The 7952-nt window shown below is 33.8% G+C and overlaps 1 pseudogene; it reads left to right on the plus strand.

The window, feature by feature from the left end:
- Positions 1-1370: 1370 nt before the first annotated feature.
- LOC149143303 (ubiquitin-conjugating enzyme E2 22-like) lies at positions 1371-7074 on the plus strand (annotated as a pseudogene).
- The last annotated feature ends 878 nt before the right edge of the window (positions 7075-7952 follow it).

A 7952-nucleotide genomic window follows, 5' to 3' on the forward strand; every position in this document is an offset into this window, starting at 1 on the left:
AACACATAAACCCTAAGCCTAAACAACTCTTAGGCTATGAAATACATTGTAAAACAATATAAACTACCATATCAGTCCCTAACCACCAACCCTAACCACAATGGGACAACGACTCATGTGAGCAGAGTCAGCTGACGGGGTTATCAATTAACTGTAACATCAACTGCATTGAAACCACAGTGGAGTAACCATAACATGTGAATGGATCACGGTTTCGGTTGCAGGTGTCCAAGGTAGCCATGATTTTAACCACGTCGGAGCTGCACTCAACATAACATGTGAGCAGCAATGTAACTGCTGGAGTATTGGTAGCCAAAATCACCAGGGAAGACTGTGGATGTGGCAGTTGGAGGTTAAACCACTACCTATTCACATGGATGGTCAACCTCCTCTACCTGGTCAGCAAGCCGCTAGCCGTTAAGTTATAATATAAATTTATTTATGGGTTGTTGTTGGAGTTTTGTGCTAAACTAATTCGAATACCATGTAACCTTATCCTTAAGGTGGCAGAACATGGTTAGATCGAAACCAATAAACCATAAAAACAACTGATTCGTTCCCAAACTCGGTGGAAGGAGTTCGAATGCATATGGTGGGTGTTAAAAGGCAGTTTTCCTCATTGAAGGGAGGGAGAGTGATTTTGGTTTTTGTATACAAATTCTAAAGGTCATAGTCGTTTTTGTTTTCAATGTAATAGGAGCATCCGGAGTCGGAATTGGGAATCGTGACAGGAATTGGAAATATGGTTCAGAGGGATATCCTTGACAGTGACCAAAAGTGCCTACATGCACATTCAGTTTGGTCAAATCTCTGTGTAATCGATCTCTTATATTTCAATCCTAATAAAGCGGTTGCCCATCTTGAGAGCGGACCTAGAGATGTAGTCCATCAGGGACGAACTCCGTAATCAATTTTGTTGTTTGGTATCGCTGTGTTTTTCCTATTTTCACTTCAATTTTGCATCATACTTATGCTTTTTCAACTCTCGTAAAATCTTTCTTCTCAACTCTCTCGGTTTTCGCACTTTCATCTAACATTAAATTTATTAATGGCTAATCAATTCTACATCAGTTTTAACTTATGATCATTTTAGATCACCTTGCCTTTCTACAATAAATATTCTTAGATGTCTTCACATCTTTGTGGAAACATACTCTTTTCTGATTATCTAGATACACATAGGACAATAAGTTTTGTTTGCTTGTCTTGTTATTAGCTCTGTACACTTGGTTAATTGTATTAGCTAGGTGTTTTGGTTATGACCTGTTATTCTTAAGTGAATCATATTTATCTGTTGATACTAGTTTTAATATGTTCCCTAAATTTCATATATGAAGTCTCTATTGTTTCTATTGATGCAGGTAGCAAAAATGGATTATATTCTTTCAAATGTCTTTGCAACATTCTATGTAGATGGATTCTTTGTAGCTAAAGAAGAGCTTGAGGAAAAGGGAAATAATCTTAGGTTTGAAGATGCAAGTGGAATAGGTATGGGAAAAGGTGAAGGTGTGAAGGATGTTAGTGATTAGATAGAAGATGAAGATCAACTTTTTGGGGGTTCTAAAAAGGTGAGTCTTTTATGATTTAGCTTGCTTCATGTTTCTCTGAGAATACCAATTGCATTTCAGTGGATCTTTTCTAAGTTTTTGTACTTGACAATTTCATATTTAATTTGTCCTTTCCCATAGAACATGAATTTTTTTTATCAATCAATTATGCCACATATGTACACAATTAGTGATCTATTTATCTTTATCAGGTCAAATGTTGCAACCTATGCTAAACATTTTGTTGGTGATGGTGGAACAACTACTCTGTAATCATTTATAAAGGATTGGTGCACATCCACATGGTGGCCTATTTTGATGCCATTTCCAAAGGAGTTTATTGTTTGAGGTCTGATTAATTGACAAAACAATTTATAGGTTAATGATGCACAAAGGATGGAAATGTCTTTAATGGATTGAAATGTGCTCTGACATCCATGAAAGGCATTAAAAGATTCACCCTATCGAAAATGGAGCTCTTTTTAGGTGAGTTTTACAGTTAGTGGAGCATGTGGAAGCAACAGAAACAATAATAGTGCAAGCTAAAATGGATACGACGAATATTGAATGTTGAATTTTGAATGCTAAATGTTGAATCGAGATTTTATGTCATGGAATTGGGTTAATTTTGTTGATTGAGACTTTGAGCATTCAATTCAGTAGATAAGGGATTTTTTGGATTGCTACTTAGTCTGAAATTTTATCTAGTGAAGCCGTGACTACAAGATATATTCATTCCTTATATCTTTTGGGGGTTGTATCTATAAGGAATTTGTAAATATGTGCAATTAAATTTGCATTCTGGGCTTTTTTAAGTATGTGAATCACTGGGATTGTCGATTATTCGTATGAACAAATGTAAATTTACATTCATGGAGAAATACGGGTAAGACGACCTGTGATTGTATAAATTCAATTTATCTTTCTTTATATTTCTCACAAGTAGAAGAATGCACAACTTCTTGTATTCCTTTTAAATTTTAATTGGTTATGTTTCGGGGTTTTCTATAAGGTCATGGTTTTGACTCTTGTGGAACCATCACCTACATTATATGGGTTTTCATAGGCTCTAAAACTATTCCTTTCACCCACTTTGTTAAGATGTTCACATGAGTTCAAATTTTTTGGATTCATTCCTTGAAAAGAAAATGCAGATCCCTATGATTGTGTGTCACTAAAACTAACCTATGATGAAACTGGTAGTTCAGGATTTCCTAATTATGTTGACTTAAAGTCATGGTTCTACTAACAAAACAAAACAATGAAGGAGAAATGAGTTAATTATATGACTATTTGATTGTCATTATTTGGGGTGAGCTTGTGCATGAATTTCTGCCATGGATTCTGAAGTATGCAGATATTCCCTTCCATCGAAAATAAAATGTGATTGGAAGATCAAACACTCAAAAGAGATCATGTATGTGAATGTTGATACAATTTTGGGAAATTTTTTATCATCTACTGGTACAAACAACTGAAGACAGAGACAACCTCAAAAGAGTACTTTTGTTGTAAAAAGGACAACCAAATATGTGGACAACCAATTTTGGGGTTTTCAGAAATTTTGACAAGCATTATGTGTGTTGTAATAAACTGTTTTGCTTCTGATTTCATGGTAAGTAAAGTATGCCTTCTGTTTTCAAGGTGGAAAATTATTTTATTATAATTGAGTTTCATTTGATTGCATTGTCTGTTTCTCTTAGTGCTTCCTCGTTCCATATTCTTTAGTGAAGAATCTTTCATGTTGAAACCTTAAAGTTAAGAAAGAATTGTTGTAATTGATTTTACCTGCAAGATTAGAGATTATTTTTCTTCCAAGATCAGTAGGTGGAAACTCGCAATCATTTTGAGAACTCATAAAATAGGAAATTATGTTACTACTGTACACATTTTTCACCCCGATACAATTGGTCAATATGGACAAGAATGTATATGTGGCCCCTTTATCTTGTCATGGTTAGTAGTCTTTATTCCTTGAATATGTTATATGTTCTTTTTTATTTCCACATTCCTTACTGAAGTTTTCATTCTCAATCCTTCAAGGTAAATGACAGTTGTGAAATTCCATCTTATCTTCTAGATAGGGAGGTTTCATCTACCAAATCAGCAAGTGGATGTTTTCAACCAATGCTACAAGTTGAATTTTAGGCAGTTGTATCAGTTGGACATGGTAAAAATCTTGACCCTGTTGATGGATGATGGGGCCTTTTAGCTCATTATATATACTCAATTATCTCTAGTAGAGGCTTTCCTGCAACTAAATTGGTATATTATGAATGTTTCTATCCACTTTTCTCCTCATGCGTAGATTTTTGGCATAAATTTGTTTATTTTTTACTACAAGGAAGTCTCTCTACCTTTCAAAAGTAAAAGACTTACATCAATAAATAGTTGGGGCCTTTCATCTCCTGCTGGACCTTACTATGCTTTCTATTACCACTTTCCTATACATAAATAGCTATTAGTAATTGGCATATTGTAAATGTTTATGTTTTGTCTTTACCAATACATAGATTTTTGGCATATTTTGGTTTCTTTAGCACTACAAGAAACTCCCTTTTCCTTTCATCTCCTCAATGCTAGAATTAAATGTGCAGAGTTCTGATTAGTCTTCAATTTACAGAATGTAAAACCCCAACATCTTAGATAGTGGTGAAAATTGCATGTAGGTTGTTATATTTTGAGTTGCTCACGATCAGTTAATATGGTTTTTGTCAGGCATAAATTTTTGTGATGCTTTCCATTTTGAAGTGGATCTTCATATGTACATACATATATATGTATTGTGTTGCAGCCTAAAAATGAGAACCTCCCACCCGTGGTGATAAATGAAATTGCAAAGGAGCTAAAGAGTCTCGATGAATCACCTTATGGAGGTATAAAAGTGGTGGTGAATGATGACAACTTTTTCAATCATAATTGCGGGCATTGAAGGACTAGGTACATTCTAAAAGAATAATCCAGAACAATGTAACATATTTTGGATGTTCTGTACTTGAGAAAGGGATCATTTTTTCATATTGCATTTACTAAAGCATCTGAATTCTTTTTTTTGCATGGTTATCACTCGATTTTTGGAACATGAGCTATATGTACATTTATTGATGCTTTTTCCTGGAGCTGGCAGTCCATATGAATTTGGTTTTTTTCGAATAAAACTGGTTCTAACTCCCGATTTTCCAAACTCTCCTCCCAGAGGTAATTGTTGATCCTTATAATGATGCTTCCTCCAATTTACATTCTCTTAAATGGATATTATGTTCACTTTAGATGTTTAGTTTCCTATAGGACATTTTTTTTTTCTTTTCTTCTTACTGCTTACTAAATCATCAAGTATATAAGGGGGATGCATGACTTGTAAAAACTGAGAAATAAAATTTAGTGTCTTGCAATAGTAATGATTGGCTTCGACTGCAAGGTACTTTTTCACAATAATCTTCCACCCTAATATTGCAAGCAATGGAGAGATATGTGTCAATACTCTAAAGAAGGATTGGAATCCAACCGTTGGACTGTGACACATTCTGCTGGTATGTGTTCACCCACTTATCAATTTAGCATATTTATCATAATGTTTGTTGAGCATTGTAGTGTGTTACATTTAGCTGTAAATAATTTTGGTTGTTGCATATTTTTTTCTTAAAATATATTTGGAAACTGACGATTCACATAAGCTATTTGAATGGAATTATAGTGTGCTAATTTCTTCGATACAACGTGAGCTAAAATATTTTCACTTGTTTCATACTGCTTAAGTGATATTTGAAAACTGATGTTGCACATGAGCACATAACTCAATGGATTTTTCTCAACTTGTGGATAGTTTATTTAGTGGCCAATTTTAACTTTCTATAATTAATTGACCAAGAAACTTAGGGATGAACTATTTGTGCTTCCAATATTTAGAAGTGAATTTTAAAAATGTATTCAAAATGTTACATTTGACGCGATCTGTGTGCACTACACAGTGAGAACTGACTGGACTTCATGTGAAGAATAAGAAACTTTGTTGGAAGATTTTTTATTTTTATTTGTTGCATAGTTAACACACCTTGTATTATTGTGTAAACTCCACTTTTTATCAACTCCGCAACAGTAAATTGGCATGGACATTCATGCAATCTATATGCATTCTTGGATCTTAGTTATAGGGACTGGAGTACATGATTTTTTCCATAAACAATAAAAAAAAAGTAATTTATTTCCCTTCCTAAACTTTGGATTACTATTGTAGGTCATAAGATACCTACTTGTAGAACCATTCCCGGAGTCTGCATTGAATGAACGGGTTAGGAATATGCTCATGGAACACTATGAAGCATATGAAAAACATGTTAGGTATGTTATATTTTTTCATCTATATCTTGAAAGTATTTACATGATTACATTTTATTCATATAATTTTGGGATATATGTGGTTAACCCTAGTATTTCTCTTTGTCCTTTGAGAAAAGAGTATGAGGATATTAAATTCAATATTAACCAAGTGATTGGGGTACTGTTAAATAACTGAAATGTTGAACATACCCTTATCAGAGGAAATGAGTATCGATCTTCAAATCTTAATTTTGTAGTTATTGACATAATTCTAGACATTTCCCCATGTAAAAATGACCATGCTTTAAGTATAGTTTCTACTAACATTGACCCTAGTGAGCAGGGTCCAGAACTTCTTCACATTTTCCTATAATTTCATTCTTTTAAGTTTTTCTACACATTAGAATTATCAGGTTGTTCACTAGTTGTGTTCTCTCTACATCTCCATCTACATCTGCCTGCACCATCTAATGTTGAGTAGCGCATACCCCTTTTCTAGGGTTAACACTAGTGGGTCACCCTTTCTTAGGGTTTTCTTTCTTGTTTTCATTTGTATCCCATAGCTTGTAGCTTGGGCTTGTTAACTGCCTTTCCTAGCCCCTAGCCTCATTCACCTATTTTCATCATTCACCTATTTTCCTTGTGACAAATTTTTCTTTATAAATAACATAAATCATAGTGTGAGAGGTTCTTAATGGGTCCAGATCCACACACTTGCAACTATATCTGCACATATGCCTTTGGTAGTTTTCTACCTAGATATTCTTATGTGATTCTTCCTTTGGTAATCGTCTACGTGGGTCTTCTTATGCAAGTGTTCCTTTGGTAATTTCTTGTGTGGATCTTCATATGTTAGTAGTAATATTTTAATATGTAATATGTAAATTGTTGAGACATGTTGTGGATATAGTCAACTCTTCTAAAAAGGGTATCATAAAAAATGCAAACAAACTTGTGTGCCTAGTTAATTATACAACCTGATTTATTTCTCTTATTTCCAAGTATTTGTTTCCAAGAGGTATGATGTGCTTATGTTACAAACAAAATATATTGATATGGGTTTATTTTGTAGGCTCTATACAAGAATTCATGCTTTGAAGCCCAAATTGAAGAGTAAAGTGGAAATTTTAGAGTCTACTACTTTAAATGAAGGCCCAAAAAATACCCTTGTGACCTCTCCTACCCCACTTCTACCATGCACAACAAATAGGAGAATAATATTCAAGATCCAAGCATAAATGTTGCTTCAATAGAAGCTATAGGATTTGGTGCATCAACAATTCATAAGAATAAGGATCTAGCTTCTACTACAGTGCACATTGATAAGAAAAAGCTTGATGCAAGGAAGAAAAGTCTTAGAATATCATAGAACTTTAGCCCTGCTTATCAGTTATTTGAGTCTTTTAACTGGTCACGTTACAAAGGTGAGCTAATTTATTCTATGAAATTAAAATGCATTGATCCTTTGAGGCCGAATTGAGTATAATGTATTTAGAAGCTGGAAAGGTTTGGTCTCAGAATTTTTGGGAGCCAAAAATTGGGTACCTGAGATATAGTTAATGGAAACTACTACAAGTTTATCGGTTGGTATCTATATTTATTATTTTTGGCGCCCCCTTAAATAATTTTGTATTTTTGTGTTCTTTTATGAGATTTCGTCCATGTAAATCTAGTTTGGTATGTAATTTTCAATGATTGTGTGCAGTTTTCGAAATAGTAGTTTTGTTGGTGCTAAGTTGTTACTCCGAACAACCATGCCCATAATGGAAACATTGAATGAACCTGAAATATTGAGTTTCTTTAGCAATTTTGAAATTTAGTCCTTTCACAACAACTAGTTTTTAGTTGAATAATGCCTATTTTTCATTTATGTGGGTATGATGTGTATTAAGAGGATGGAAAGGCTTGGTCTTAGAACTTGCTCCAATTATAAAACATAATCACTACTTAGACCAGGATGTTTAAACTTGATATCAAAAGTGGGTTGTTCTCAGATTCAAATAGATTTTCTCCATCGAATTCACAATCGATTTTATCTGTTGTTCTTTTTTTCACCTGATTTGATTCATCAAAAACTAGAGCCAATGC

The sequence above is a fragment of the Pinus tabuliformis genome, chromosome X (assembly GCF_031772625.1).
Source record: "Pinus tabuliformis cultivar Carrire ecotype Pingquan chromosome X, CPIR1, whole genome shotgun sequence".
Taxonomy (NCBI): Eukaryota; Viridiplantae; Streptophyta; class Pinopsida; order Pinales; family Pinaceae; genus Pinus; species Pinus tabuliformis.